This window comes from Tinamus guttatus, unplaced genomic scaffold (assembly GCF_059628265.1).
Source record: "Tinamus guttatus ecotype Peru unplaced genomic scaffold, ASM5962826v1 Tinamus_guttatus_pri_ptg000071l, whole genome shotgun sequence".
Classification (NCBI taxonomy): domain Eukaryota; kingdom Metazoa; phylum Chordata; class Aves; order Tinamiformes; family Tinamidae; genus Tinamus; species Tinamus guttatus.
In genome coordinates this window covers 593,208-609,364 of record NW_028288605.1, presented here as the reverse complement: position 1 = coordinate 609,364, position 16,157 = coordinate 593,208, and the positions used below count along the sequence as shown (strand labels likewise).

The 16,157-nt window shown below is 39.2% G+C and overlaps 1 protein-coding gene across 1 annotated transcript in view; it reads right to left on the bottom strand.

Moving 5' to 3' along the window:
• The window catches only part of LOC104569502 (versican core protein-like), a 97,701-nt gene that overhangs the window by 40,730 nt on the left and 40,814 nt on the right, over positions 1 to 16,157 (bottom strand). The gene's annotated exons all lie outside the window — the stretch shown is intronic.

Below are 16,157 nucleotides of genomic sequence, written 5' to 3'. Positions count from 1 at the left end.
TGGATACAAAAATGAACCATTATCCAGATAATAATACAAAAAAAAAAGCTCAGTAAGTTTGCTCTGCTTATCACTCACTTTGAATTATTCTCTCACACACATACATATTGAAAACCTCTCCCTTTTAATTTTTTTTTTCCTAGGTAGACGAACAGAAGAGCCAAAAAGGAGGAAGAAAGTTCTACATAGACAAGGTTGCAAAGCCCTCATGAATTCCTGTAACATTTATGATCCCAACAGATAACTCATAACTCAATAGACACTTTTTAAGTGCTCCATCTCAGAATAAACATTAAAGGAAAATTCTTAGTACTACATAATATATGCTACCCTCTGGAAAAAAAAAAAAAGACTCAGAAAAAAAAGCAAAATTTCAGGCTGTCACTGATACAAGGTTCAACCTACTGACTTGAAGCTGGAAACTTTGTCCTGAAACCTTATTCCATTCATCTATCTGGCTTGAGAGCATACGCTTATAAGCCTTTTGTCCAAAAGGAGTTTATTCTCAGCTGAACCAACACTAACCACCTCATTCTTAGAGTATCATCAGCAATAGTTGCTCCCCCACAGCATACTTTGAGGTATTCTGTTATACACACTAGATGATGCATAAATAAATTTTCCTCATTAAAACTATCTACACTGCATATACATATATATATATATATATAAAGCATACGATGGGTAAATTATTTCATTAGTTTGAAGTAATTCTACTAAATATGAACACCATTTAACCTTTAGGACCCACAAAGATACACTAATCAGGTGATCATTCTGGAAAAGAACATATTAAATCATATTAAACTGTTGCATAACCTTGTGAGAGGCCTATGGTTCTTCTGAGGTCTTTGGGGCATGCAGATTGACTGGAAAAGGTCATTTACAACTCTATTGAGAATTAATGTTCTAACAACTCACCCTGTATTTTCAGTTAAATGTATGAAGTATTTACTGAGTCTTCAATTTGATATACTTCCAGCTGAAGGGTAAATGGTGACATCAGGTATATTTTATGAAGAACATGAAATAAGGATGTCCTGACTCTAAGGCTTAAGTTTCATTATCAAACAACTTGAGAAAAATTAAGATCCATACCTGTTCTACAAAGAACAAATGGTCTTCAGTGTTGTGTATTTCCACTATAATAATCAGAAGCAGTAGTTTTGAATCTTTGTACAAGCCAGAGGTACAGAACTAAGTTCAGTGTTCCCAAAGCAAGGGAAAAAATGTTGCTTTATACCTCATTTCTGCTTCAGCTATCCTGTATTGCCCCAAAGTAGTCTGATGTCTACTTCATCCTGAATTATGACATTTCTATTAGATTATTAGATAACTACAGAATTGAAACTCCTCCCGTCTCCCTGACATAGACTTGTTTAGATTTTTAGATTTGTCTTATTCAGTGCTTGTAGAGGGAGAATTTCACCCTGTTCCTTTCTCCAGTAGCTTTTTTTTTTTTAATTAATTTACAAAGGCTGCATGCTTCCATAGGGAAAATACACTGAATTCTGCTCAATTCTTTCTAATAAAATCTCTCTAGAGCTTAGATTATTCTGTTTTAGCAAGCCAAGTTGCTAATGTTCAGCATTATTAACTATGGTAAATTCTTTAAAACTTAGAGATGGCTAATAATCTACACAGCTCATAGCTCATATAACTTTGTTCTCTAAGAATAAGCAAAAGATGGGGATGAAAACCTGAATTCTATCATAAAACATGCATTTAGGGAAAAGTCTTATCTATTAAATTGGTTTGTTAGACCCTCAGGGCAGACACACAAACACCTGTAATAAAGTGTCTAGGTAGAGCTGACGTGTTGCCAATTTTTACGTTCATGTCCATTTCAGCTGAAGTGTCCTGTACAGGAAAAGCCATACAGATACGATTTTTTTTTCACAGGAAACAAAGTAAGGATTTTAAGGGAAAGGAATTTGGTTCTTCGGTATTTTTATAAATAGTTCACACATTATCATGACAAGCAAGCCAAAAATAGCACTTGTTCAAAGAGAGGATTTTTTACTATAACTTCTAGAAAAAAAAAAAAGAAAAAAAAAGTGGCTAAAAAGTTGTAAAAAAAAAGGCTTAGCAATTCAGCCTGCCAATTCAAACAAGTGCTAGAGGAAATTTATCAGAAAAGCCTTTCATTGAGGATAGTGAAAATGTATGCAGTGAACACATAAAAAATATATAGGCGCATGAGCAGCCTAGAGTGTTTTTTAATCCATTTAATATGTATAGAAGTTTTAAATAACCTTTTTAAAAATATTCTTAAAACTTTACAAAGAACTCTGAAAGCCTTTCCTAAATTGTTTTCTGGACATCAGGCAGTAGAAACCATTTTCTCTACCTTCAGATAAGCAGCTAAAGAACAATGAATAGAAAACTAAACGAAAAACAGGTGTCTGATGTTTTCTAAACTTTCCAAAAAATGAAAAAGCTGAGGAAACGAAGGGACATCAAACAAGATTTCAGAGCCCTAGGGATGGCAATCAAAGGTATAGGAGCCCAGGTTGTGTTCTCTTTCTTGCCAATGTGGGGAAACGGGTATGAGGAGGAGAAGGCGGATATGGCAGATGAACAACTGGCTGCGCCGCTGGGCTTGGCAACAGAGTTTTGGTTTCTATGCCATAGGACTCTGTATGATGACCACCAGCTAGTGGGGAATGATGGGAACCATCTCAGCAAGAGGGGCACACGTCTCTGCCAAAAGGCTGGCCAACCTGGTTAGGAGGGCTTTAAACTAAGCAAGAAAGGGGAAGGGGAGTGTCACACAGACAGGGAGAACAGTACCACGCAGCCTAGGTCACATGGCACCCAGCAGGAGTATGATAGTGAGAAAGTGAGGATAGGAGATGATCACAGAGGGTCCTCTTTCACCCCTCCTGGGAAACCTGCAGGCTCGGTTACTTCCCTGAAATGCCTGTACACCAATGCGCGAAGCATGGGGAATAAGCAGGACAAACTGGAGATCTGTGTGCAGTCCCAGCATCATGATCTCATTGGAATCACAGAGACATAGTGGGATATCTCACACGACTGGAGCACTGCCATGGAAGGCTATGTGCTCTTTAGGAAGGACAGGCTGGGAAGGCGAGGTGGTGGAGTTGCTCTTTATGTGAGAGAGCAACTGGAATGCATGGAGCTCAACCTGGGAGTGGAGGACGAGCGAGTTGAGAGCTTGTGGGTAAGGATTAGAGGGCAGGCTAATGTGGGAGACACTGTGGTGGGTGTCTGCTACAGGCCACCTGACCAGGACGAGGAAGTTGGTGAGGCCTTCTATAGTCATCTGGATATTGCCTCACAGTCACAGGCCCTGGTTCTCATGGGGGACTTCAACTACCCCGACATCAACTGGAAGGACAACACAGCCAGGCACAAGCAATCCTGGAGGTTCCTGCAGTGTGTTGATGATAACTTTTTGATGCAGGTTGTGGAGGAGCCAACAAGGAGAGGTGGCCTACTGGACCTCATGCTAACAAACAAAGAGGGAGTTGTAGCAGATGTGAAGGTGGGTGTTGCCGTTCAAGGGGCATGGCGACCTGGTTCAGGAACGGCACGGCGACCACCCCCAGGCCGCTCGGGCCATCAGCTCGCTGACACCGCTGTGGTGGACAGCAAATGGCATTTATTGATGGGTAACAAGGTGTTATATAGCTAAGGTTTACAACGTCACATCCGTCTGCTTACATCATAAACTAACACTATTGGCTATTAGGGGCTCTACCTTTCCGTACAGCACGATATCTTCCGGCCGCCGGACCCTAACTATCTGCAACAGGTGGGGGGGGGGTAGCCTTGGCTGCAGTGACCATGAGTTGGTGGAGTTCACGATTCAACGTGGAGAAGGCAGGGCTGTAAGTAGCCTTGCAATGATGGACTTCAGGAGGGCCAACTTGAGCCTCTTCAGAGACCTCCTCGGTAGAATCCCATGGGCTAGAGCTCTAGAAGGCAGGGGGGCCCAAGAGAGCTGGTTAGTTTTCAAGCAGCACTTCCTCCACGTCCTGCAACAGTGCATCCCTGTGTGTAAGAAGCCAGGCAGAGGGGGCAGGAGACCTGCGTGGATGAGCAAGGAGCTTGTGGCAGAAGGCAGCGGTATACAGAAGGCAGAGAAAAAGGACATGCCCCCTGGGAGAAATACAGGAACACAGTCAGGGAATGCAGAGATGCAACAAGGAAAGCTAAGGCACGGTTGGAACGCACTCTGGCAACGGATGTTAACAACAAGAAAAACTTCTTCGAATATATTAACAGCAAAAGGAAGATCAGGGAAAACGTGGGTCCACTGGCGAACAGGATGGGCACCCTTGTTACGAATAACACAGAAAAAGCAGAGTTGCTGAATGCCTTCTTTGCTTCGGTGTTTACCAAGGGCAGCCCATTAGAGCCCCAGGCCCTAGGGACAAGAGAAGAAGCCTGGAGAGAGGAAGACATGCCCTGGGTAGAGGAAGATTGGGTCAGAGAGCACCTAAGGAAACTCAAAACCCACAAATCCATGGGCCCTGATGGGATGCACCCCAGAGTGCTGCGTGAGCTGGTGGATGTCATTGCTAAGCCACTCTCCATCATCTTTGAAAGATCCTGGAGAACAGGGGAGGTGCCAGAGGACTAGAAGAAAGCCAATGTCACGCCAGTCTTCAAAAAAGGCAAGAAGGAGGACCCAGGCAACTACAGGCCAGTCAGCCTCACCTCTGTCCCCGGAAAAGTCATTGAACAGCTCATATTGGCCATTGTCTCCAGACACATGGAGGACAAGAAGGTGCTCAAGAGTAGTCAGCATGGATTCACTAAAGGGAAATCGTGCTTGACTAACTTGATAGCCTTCTATGTTGGAATGACCAGCTGAGTAGATAAGAGGAGAGCAGTGGATGTCATCTATCTCGACTTCACCAAGGCTTTTGACACCGTCCCTCACAACATCCTCCTGGGCAAGCTCCGGAAGTGTGGGATAGATGAGTGGACAGTGAGGTGGATTAGGAATTGGCTGGATGGCAGAGCTCAGAGGGTGGTGATCAGCGGTGCAGAGTCCAGTTGGAGGCCTGTAGCTAGTGGTGTCCCCCAGGGGTCAGTCCTTGGTCCAGTCCCGTTCAATTTCTTCATCAGTGACCTGAATGAAGGCACAGAGTGCTCCCTCAGCAAGTTTGCTGATGATACCAAACTGGGAGGAGTAGCTGATACCCCAGAGGGCTGCGCTGCCATCCAGAGGGACCTGGACAGACTGGACAACTGGGCAGTGAAAAACCTCATGCATTTCAACAAGGCCAAGTTCAAGGTCCTGCACCTGGGGAGGAATAACCCCAGACACCAGTACAAGGTGGGGACTGACCTTCTGGAGAGCAGCTCTGCGGAGAAAGACCTGGGTGTCATGGTGGATGACAAGTTGACCATGAGGCAGCAGTGTGCCCTCGTGGCCAAGAAGGCCAATGGAATCCTGGGGTGCATTAAGAGCAGCATCTCCAGCAGGTCAAGGGAGGTGATCCTGCCCCTCTACTCAGCCCTGGTGAGGCCGCATCTGGAGTACTGTGTCCAGTTCTGGGCCCCACAGAACAAGAGGGATGTGGAGCTGCTGGAGAGAGTCCAGGGCAGGGCTACAAGGATGATCAGGGGCCTGGAACATCTGCCCTATGAGGAGAGGCTGAGGGAGCTGGGCCTGTTCAGCCTGGAGAAGAGAAGGCTGAGAGGGGACCTGATCAGTGTCTACAAGTACCTCAAGGGAGGCAGTGAGGAGGATGGTGCTGGCCTCTTTTCAGTGGTGGCCACTGATAGAGCTAGAGGAAACATCCACAAACTGAAGCACCACAAGTTCCACAGGAACTTAAGGAAAAATTTCTTAACACTGAGGGCAACAGAGCACTGGAACAGGCTGCCCAGAGAGGTTGTGGAATCTCCTTCTCTGGAGATCTTCAGAACCTGCTTGGATGCAGTCCTGTGCCACATGCTCTAGGTGACCCTGCGTGTGCAGGGGGGTTGGACTAGATGACCTCTAGAGGTCCCTTTCAACCTTAAGCATTCTATGAATGATATTATTCAGAAGACTTATGCATTTAGCACAATTTTGCAAAATCTCATTTATACTGGGACAGTTAACATTGAAGCTGAAATTCTGCACATAACAGAATTCTGCCTGTAGAATCCTACAGTTTGCCCCGTGTTTGTGAGAACAACTTGGCCGCTTATTTGTGAGAAATAATATTGTTCAGTCTTCTGTAGAAGGACTAGAGCTCAGATAAACCCATGAATTACACTGAAAGATTCACAAATTGTCCCATGGATTTTGAATAAGGGCCTGTATTTTGATTAGAATACAGGAAGAGAAGAATTTAGAAACACTTTTTAGGACTGTTTGTGTCTTCAAAGTGAGAGTTTCATTGCAGTGTATCCACATTACAAATTGTATGTTACACTATCAAGAACACATTACCACATGGCAGGATAGGATAAAAACACAGAAGAGTTTTCATTATTCACATTTTTTCCTGTGCCTAAGGACCAATTTTTTTTCATTTTTGCTTCAAAAGAATTAAAGAAAATTTATTTCATATAATGAATAAAATATCATAAAATATTGCAAGTGTATGGGTTCAGATCAAGTTTCTGTAAATTTGACATTCGGTGACTGAAAAGAGCTGACATCATAACTTAACTTCAACAAGAATCAAAAATGTGTGGCTCAAAATGCAATAAACAAGTTAAAGGTAAAAATGGGGAAAACCTGCTCTTCTCTTGTGTATATTTGCCAACTAGCCACATTAAATGACTTCATTCCTTCCCCTCAGATTTATTTTGCATTTATTTTTAGATGCATTGAATGCCTACTCAGGTAGTATGCACTCTGCTAAACATGGCCGTAGAGTGAAATGGCTTCTCCTCTATCAGCACATCGACCTTGATGTGTAATGATACTGCAGAAAATAACAGGGCTGCAGGCCACTTTGCCCATTCTTCCACAAATGAAACTCCCTGTTTTTAAACCATCCCTTCATATACATATACTTCATGTCTATATCTGTGATTACTTTGGTTCAAAATCTTTAACAAGAGTCTACCCTAGATCTCAGCCCACTGATACCAAACCATCCAACATGCCTTTATACCTAAACTGAAATTATCATAGATTGAAGTAAAGACATCTCTCTCATTAGCTCGAAACAACCAACCCTCACCATCACTTGAGGACTGTGCTTTTTTTTGTTCTTTACCATAGTTATGTTTGATTGATCATTCAGAACTCTAGCCTGGTGACTTTGGCTAAAAATTATAGGAGATGAAAATGTGAAATCACTAAAAACACGAGCAAAGTCACACAGTCTCTGCACTCCTGATTTGTTTTTTGTTTCAGGACTCCTCTGTGCTACAGTCGGTCTGTATGGTACCATGATCATCATCTAATGTAGAAGACTCCATCACACCTACCATCAACAGCTTTTCTCCCTAATAACAGCCTTAAATATCAGCTCCCTTTGATCAGGTGCTTTGAGTCCAAAGTCTGATGTGTATGAGACAAGGAGAATGGGACAAGCAAAACTGTAATGTCTCACAATTGGCACAACAATTTAGTTCATCAGCTAGGCATGGAAGAAGAGATCATCAGCTTACATAAGCCATTCCATTACAGCTCAAGTCTGACATCTCAGGCTTCATACCAGCTATAGATCAGGCCTTTTAATCTTTCTAAACCATTATTCTGAGAAAAGCAATACGGGCCCAAATTTTAAAAGCATGCTACAAAAATCATGCTAACAACAGAGAACGGATGGAGGCAGACACACAAATCTGCTACATTTTTATTTATGCACAGATTCAGGACCAACTTCTAGTCCAACCTGCTATATAACACTGATCACAGAATTTCTCCGAGTGCAACGCTGTGCTGCGAATTGAAGCTCCTTTGAAAAGCTGATCCAAACAGAAAATCCACACAATAGTTTACTAAACATGCACATTGTATCTGATTAAGACTCTTCAGCATGGAACCTAATGGCTTTAATTTGTTGTCTCAAAATCCCTGCACATTTGCGGGACCCTCCTGACCAGCTCACAAAAGTGAACTATCAAGAACAATCATGCTGTCAGCACAATTAAACTCATTCAACAGGTGTCTCCACCTCATCAGGAAAATATTAAGGAATCCTTAAGGATTTTTTTTTTGGTTCAAAAACTTTACATTTAGAGTTTTTCCTATAAAAACGTTAATTTTAAATTGGAACAGAATACTTGAATTTATTTCGATTTAAAACATTCTGATAACATCTTTTGGGCCATTTTATTTCATAGGAAAGGGTTTTTTCAATTGCTCTTTTCATCTCAATTCAAAAGAAATAAGATCATGAAATACAAACATTCCCCGCTGAAAGAAAATTCCAAGTGTCAGTCTTCAGTGCTTGCAATTCCTCTAACTTGTGCCATCTTGTACTATCATTAACCTAACTAAGTGCGGTCAAAAAAAAAATGCAACAGTGCTTCAGGCATACCCCATTCTCCCTGTCAGGAAAAGGTGGAAATAGTGCCAACGATCTGGTCTAAGGTGTTAAAGAAACATGGCTACTACTATACACACCTAAGTAAAAGATAACAAACAAATGTCCAGAAATAATTAAAACTTTTGATTAATTTAATCTTTCTACCTTACATTAACTTTATCCATATGTATGATGAGGTCTTGTAAAATCGGTTCTTGCTTATTATTCAGTCTAAATAAACAAAAAGCTTCATTTAGTTCATTTAAAAATATTCCCCAGATGGATATATACTTCCAAAATTTTTGCTAACTTTGGCTACCTTGCAGTGCATGCTTCAATAGTTTTTTTTAACCTTCTAAATTTAATCAAAAATCATCTTTTGTTCTCCCTCTGATAATTGAAAGAAATTTGCATTATTAAATCTCATCAGCAGTATATATAAAAATATCAGATATAGACTGAGCTTGCATAAGATGCACCATTCCCACAAGCTCCAGCTTGCCAGAATAGTTGGCTATGACCAGAAACACCTGTGCATAGTGGATGTCACTTCTGTGGACATCTGTTTTGCTCAGGGCTCTGGCCTGCATGGTCATGTTCACACTTCTCTGCCAAATTTTAAAGCAATAGATACATGATGATGCAAGAACCATATCAGAAATAAGGAAACCATTTTAAGAGCTTCATGAAGCCTTCTGACCATCTCTGGGGTTTCCTCTGGCCTCATTGCTTCCTGCCTTCTCCCCCATGCACACCATGCCAGTGGCAGGCTTGTTAAAACAGATTGAGTAAAATGTCAAGTTGTTAAAAACAGCAGTCCTGCAGTGTCAAGTCTAAGCCCCAGAAAGTGCAGGATTGAGTTCCTTGGAGAATAAGCAAGTATATGTCATAGGACATTCTAAGGACAACTATTTTTCTCCCCATTTCATTTCCAGTCAAGGATGTGATTTAAGAGTGAACCCTACCATATCAGCCCTGCCACAATTAGCCTTCCAATGACAACATTTTACTTATTGCCCATGGAGAATTCATAAACTCTGCAGGGCTAAACCACCCAAAACCAAACAACTGGTAAATATTAAATCCTTTCCTCCAGCTGAAACTCTAAACAAAGCAAAAAGTCAGACTGCAGTTGCATCATATCTGGATTAGCTGGTTTGTATATATTTAGAAAAGTTCAACTGTACAGGCCAACTCAGCAGGTCAGGTGACAGACAGAAGTGATGGCTGGTAATGAAAGTAACTGCTCACCAAAGCAACTTCGGGCTTGATCTCATATGATCTTTCATAGCTGAGGAGGAAACAGTGGGAAATCAACCCTAGACCGATCTCACCACTGTCTCTCTGTGATGCTTACTCCCAATAGTGTTCTGTGCTACACAAGGGAAACCTCAAAATGCCCCTATTACACAGCTGAAACAAGGATCAATAAACTCTGTCCTTATTAACATGGGAAGAGAGCAGACCTAAAAATGACTTGTTGCCACAACTCTGGTTCACACGTCAAAATACTACACAGGTACAAACAATGTTGAAGCAGATGTTGTCCACCATAAGACTGTTACTGTAGTTGCTCAGACATGAAAAGTCCCATAAGGAACATTTATTCCCTTGTCCCTTTCCCTGGTAAGGGTCATGCAAGAAATATATTTTGACTTTAGGAACAAACTTACAGTAGACTCATTAATGCATTTGTAGCAGGAAAAAAAAAAAAAGGTTGATATCATACTTGTGCAGTATTAATAAAGGTTGTTTTACTTAGCAGGCATAAGCTAAATGTTACTTTCTTGAACAATATTTGTCTCAAAGGGGAAACTTTATATAGTAAAAATAAAACCAGAAAATGTTCTCATGTTCCAGTCCCACCAGAGAGCTGTGCTTATTTATATAGCAATATATTTATGTGAATATATGAAAGATTTATTTCTATAGAAAGAAAACAAATGTTCAGGAGGATCCTCTCTACGCAAACTGGCTTTGTTCTGAATAGCTCCATTCAGCCAACTGAAATTATCCTGATTATGACACCTGATCTAGTCCACAAGGCTCTTTTTACTGAAATCTGATGTAGTTTATGTATATATACTGTCACTTACTATGAAGCTACTCTGATATTTTATTCACCACAATTTTTAAGTATCCTTCTACTACCTCAGAGCACACTTTTAATTTAACCTCTGCACAAGCTAACTGGCCATGCAGCCAGCATTCAAAACCGCACTTGATCAGATGCATGGATTGCCTGCAGCCTTGTTCCTTTTGTGGAGATATTTAGAGCTATTAATCATGTGACAACATACATTTATTCTGTCACAGCAAGTCTATTTTTAGCTTTCAGTTTTCTTCACTGAAATACAACCAAAGCTTTGCAAAAAAAGCCCAATATATGACAAATAAATCTTGGTCTTGTGCAAAATGATTAGAGTTGCTACTCTACGAAGTATCTTTTATAACATCTTAAATGAAAACATGTTTAGACTATATACAATTAGAGTGATTATACATATATATTGACATAAATGGCATGTGGCTTTTTACAAGAACAGCTTAGCAGAAAAGTCTAATGCAGAAGTACTCCAGGATAAGCTTGTCAGTGGAAAAGACTTATATAAGTGCAAGCTACTATATACCTGTAAAATTTTAAATATTTTATAATTCTGAGATCGAAAAGGATATATAACCCATACAAATAATTATTTTTCTAACCATATAACCAAATATATATTAAAACAGAGAAAACATTGCATTTCTCTTAAGAATTTTTAAAATCATTTTTTCCTCCTTGGAACAGTGTTTCGAAAAATATATTAATTTGTTTTTAGAAACATTTGTTTTTGAAAAAAGAATTTCTTGCTGGAAAATACTTGAGAACAAAAGTTTTCAACCAAGTATTGCTAAGAATACTTGTATAGCTGTGGTGCACAACTAAAAAATATAGAAGAACAGAAAAGACAGACTTTTGACTAAAACCCTGTTAGCATACATCTGACAGGCTCTGTAGCCAGAACAAGTTGAAAAAGAAAAAAAAAATTAAAGCACCCACCTATGAAGCCAGATAATTTAAATAAAGCAAGAACAAATGAATGATCGAGTGCTAGAGAGGCAGAAATAGTTCGCTTTCTTTGATTTTTTTTCATAGCATTCTTAGTTCTTGTTAAATAAAAAAATCTAGTTTTTCAGGTTAAAGAGTATATATCCAATGATCCAGGAGGGCATCATAATCCCAATAATGTAACACTCATGCTTGTGCTAAACCGTTATCCATTACATGCACTGCAATGTTCAGCTGTGATTCCAGCTTGGTAACTCCAGTACCAACACAGAACAACAACAAACATTATCATCTTACCCATTATTAAGTCATTTTCAAACTATGACAAATCTGCCATTATTGCCCTTCTGACCCAAGCTATGAAATCAGCTATGAAAACATTGATTGGTGTGCAGGCAATTAGTCAAAGAAATCCTGTGAGAACTTATGCTAACCACCTCCTGCAAATATGAAACGGAGTACCTGCGCGAAGGCATATCTTCGCTCGCCATTACAACTCCACTAGCACTAGCTAGTTTCACCAGAGGATTTACCTTGTGTTTTTATCCTTAAGATATTGTTACTCCTAATATTTACTATTCAGCTAAAAATAACCCTTAATAATAAGAACTTAAAAAAGAAGGATTCTGGTTTCTCATGTCCTTTGATGCTGTTTTCACACAGTAATTACATCAAATACATGAAAATTCCTTTCCTAATTCCAAAAGGCTCCCAGTAACTCTATGGAACTCCTGCTTGACTAGGGACTACATGAAAAACCTAACATTTTAGTTAAAAAATTAATGCTTCTCAGGCATTCTGTAATCTAATGTTGGGTTAAAAAAAAAAAAAAAAAAAAAAAAAAAAAAAAGAAAGAAAAGAAATGAAGAAACACAGCAGAGGTAACACAAAAGCAGGGACTACTGGAAGATCAAATTGCTCCTGACCAGGAGCAAACTTCCAATCAAATTTTTCCTCCCCAGGAGTCTAATCATTAATGAAGAGAAATTTCTGTACAATTTTTGAAACTGAATTTTCCTCACTTAAGCAAGTGCAATAATGCAGGACTGATCAGACAATTCCTAGTACGATTCACTGATTTTTTTTTTTTAAATGCGAATTATTCAGCAGAACAAGATAGATAACTTTAGCTCAATTTTCCCAAAGGCTACAGAAAATGTTGCAGACATTCTGAACACATCCTGACTTGTGAATTATTTTCTGGCACAAGTATCTTCAAAGACACTGACAGGTATTATGCAGGCTATTAAGTAAATTTATCATCTACACACCGGCAAAATGAGGGAGATGGAAAAAAAAAAAAAAAAGACTAGCTGTATTCCCTGCATTAGAAGAACGAACTTCAATCATTTCAAAGATTCAGAGGTCTAAAATGTGCGAAAAGAAAAACAAACAAAAAATGCTACTGAAAAAATAATAGCCTAAAAGCTGTTTTCAAAAAAGAAAAAATAGTCAACAAGCATTTTTAAAGCTCTATTATCAGAATAATTTTCAAGTGACCCTTCTTAACAGAATGACTTTCTACTAGGAGCTTTAGTTTGAGTCACTTAGAACACATCTTTGTTTAAATTTCTGGGATCATATCCAGTATTTATCCAGAGTTTGGCAAAATCACTTTATGTGCACTAAAATGATAACATTTTCTGAAAGTGGCAGAAAATTCTGGTATGGACAACTACCTTCCTTAAAAATGTCAATGCATATTCTGGATGTAGTCTCCATGTAAAAGGCACTTCATTTTTTCTGCAGTACAATTTCTGAAGACAAACAAAAACTTGCAAAAGGATTCCTCTTCCTTTACAACAGATGCATGGAAACTACATTGTAACTATGAATAAAATTCTTTCATTCCTCTCATGAATAGAGAGATATAAGAAAACTAGAAATGTGTAATCCCTATGTCTTTATCTGGGATGTTTCCTTGGAAACAATGAAAAAACAGCAGAAAATGCATAGGCATCCTCTTTAATGTGAGGGCACTGTTCCTTGTATTTATGGGAGTCTATACAGGAATGCAAAAGGGAAAATTTTATTCTATAATAAGTCTCCAGGAAAAACCAGCAATAGTGTCCTACAAACTACTTATTAACTCACAGCCTTAGCTTTATTTCCTTTTGAAACTTTTTAAGTATCAAATTTCAGTTGTGTTAGACACACATTTTAAAAAAAAAAAAAAAAAAAAAAGGATCAAATCACAAAAAGCTTGAATTTATTACAAGTATTTGTTTATCAGTACTTTGTCACACAGGACCCTCTTGAAGTTGAATTATAAATCTAATTTATATGCAATTGTGTTGTGTTTATTTCTAAAAGCTCTTTACAATACTAATACAACATGAATATTCTAATTTAGAAAAAAGCCAGCCAGATTAATTAAGCAACAGGTCTATTAATTAGGATTAAATATGTTCATTTAATTCTCTACAACACAAATCCATCCTGAAGAAAAGAATACCATAATTTATAAAGTGAACTGGAGGTGGTAAAGGTTATGAAGATATTCTGGTACCTACCATCCCCAAAACTATTCTGCTCTCAATCAGCTCATTGGAATTATTATGCTGTAATTACATTGGGGAACATGATATCAAAATCTAACCACAGTACTTAGCATTTAACACTTGAGTTACTCTAAACAAAATGAGCAGTTGGCTCAATGTATATCAGGTTTCAGGAATAATATGGAGAGTTTGGTCATTCAGGATATGAAAATTACTTGAATAGCTATCTGGCATTAACAAGCCTCTTTCATTTGGAAATGTGTTTCAAAATCATTAGGTATTTTCATTTCCTAGCCAAACACACAAGCACAGTGCTGGAAACAAAATGTTGCTACAAGAGACTGCATTAATCATTCAGACTTTGAAATAAGACCATGTCCATTGACTACAGTGCTCATGAAAGTGGGGAATGTATCCTTTCTCCAGGACTGATGAGAGCCAGCAGCTGCTGAAATATCAGCTAGAGCATTGCAGTTAATAAGGATACAGGGCCAACCTCAGTTAAAGCAGGATATAGATTTTGCATTTAATAAGTAGGGAAGCTGGTTCAGGCAACACTGAGCTGCTTTCACTATTGCTACAACATCCCAATGAATTCAGGTGTCTACTAGCACAATAGCAATAAAGCTGTGGCCACAGAATACCACACCAGCACATACAATTCAAGATGTATTTGAAATTATATGGTGCACTGTTTACCACGTTGTTTAGACAACTTTGGAACTTGCTTTCTCTTAGTTGCATAACAGTGATCACAAGAATTAAGCACTTACTACTAATGCCAAGCAGATGTTACTGATGCTAAACTTGCAGTCTGGGAAATCCTATTCATACACATCCATTTGGACATGCAGTCAATCACTGTATCATGCAGGAGAATGAAGTGAATGCAAGAAAACAACTTTCTTTACAATAGGCTTAGATTTGAAATAGGTCCTCAGAATAAATAATAGGTTTTAGGAAGATATACTTATTTGTGGAAACACAAAGCAATTTCAGCACATAAACTAAGAAGTCTCCTCATCTCCTAACAGTAATTAGTACACATAACTTTTGAAAATTACAACAAAAATAGCACATAGCACATGTGTATATACCTCAAAGAACAGCATCCAAACAGATTTGCCAGGGGACATAAACAAAATAACTTAAGAGAACAATGTGGGTAAAGGCGCAGGTAGATACAAACATGCATGCCCCATGCTTTTATGCTAGCTCTGGTGCAAGTGAAATGGTGCCCAAAAACTGTGTTTGTAGGGCATATTACTCCTATCCCTCCACACAGTAATCTAGTCAGGGCATCACACCATCCTGACACCCCCCAGCTCCTGGAACAGGGCCAGCTCCTCTCCTTGCATCCCAGAGCATTTCCATCCTTCCATGCACATATTCCCCCCCAAAGTTAGCAAAACGAAGGGGACACAGTTATTTGCTATACCTCAACAGAGAAAAAAAAGAGTATCGAGACACACATGTCAGAGAGAAAAAAAGAATTATTTGAGCTAAAGACAATGCTGGCAAGAATAAATGTGTACAAAATCATGATGTTCTGGAATATCCTTCCAGTAGGAGCACTGGGCACAAGAAGACTAAATGAACCTTGAAACCTGGTCTAAAAGGACCCAAAAAGACTGTAATCTGCCTTTAAAAAAAAAGTTTATAACCATGAGTCATTAGCATTCTGTACTCTGCAGTATTCATTTTCATTCAAATTTCACATACTCTTACATTTCTAAGGCAGAAACATGCACATGAGAGAACTGCACGTTGAAACAGAGGTTTATAACCCCTTTCCACAAAATTCCACATCTACAAAGCACAAGTTCTTGCAGTTTCATTCTGTTCAAAGCTGAAGGAGACAAGAAACCAGATAGAGCTGGTGTGAGTCCCAGGGTCCAATAAGCACTTTGAAACATATTCAACTAAGACTTTTAAATGTCTCCAAAAAGTGCAGGTGTGCAAATTACTCCTGATACATACAGATTATGTTTCCAGTATCCCCTCAACCACTGTTAAACACCACCCCCACAAGCATTTTTCAGCTCATAAAAGCTTTATGAGCTGAAAAGTTCCTTCAGTCTTCTTTTTTCAGCTACAAATCCATTACCCTCCAGCAACAGCATCAGAGCTGCCACTACAATACAC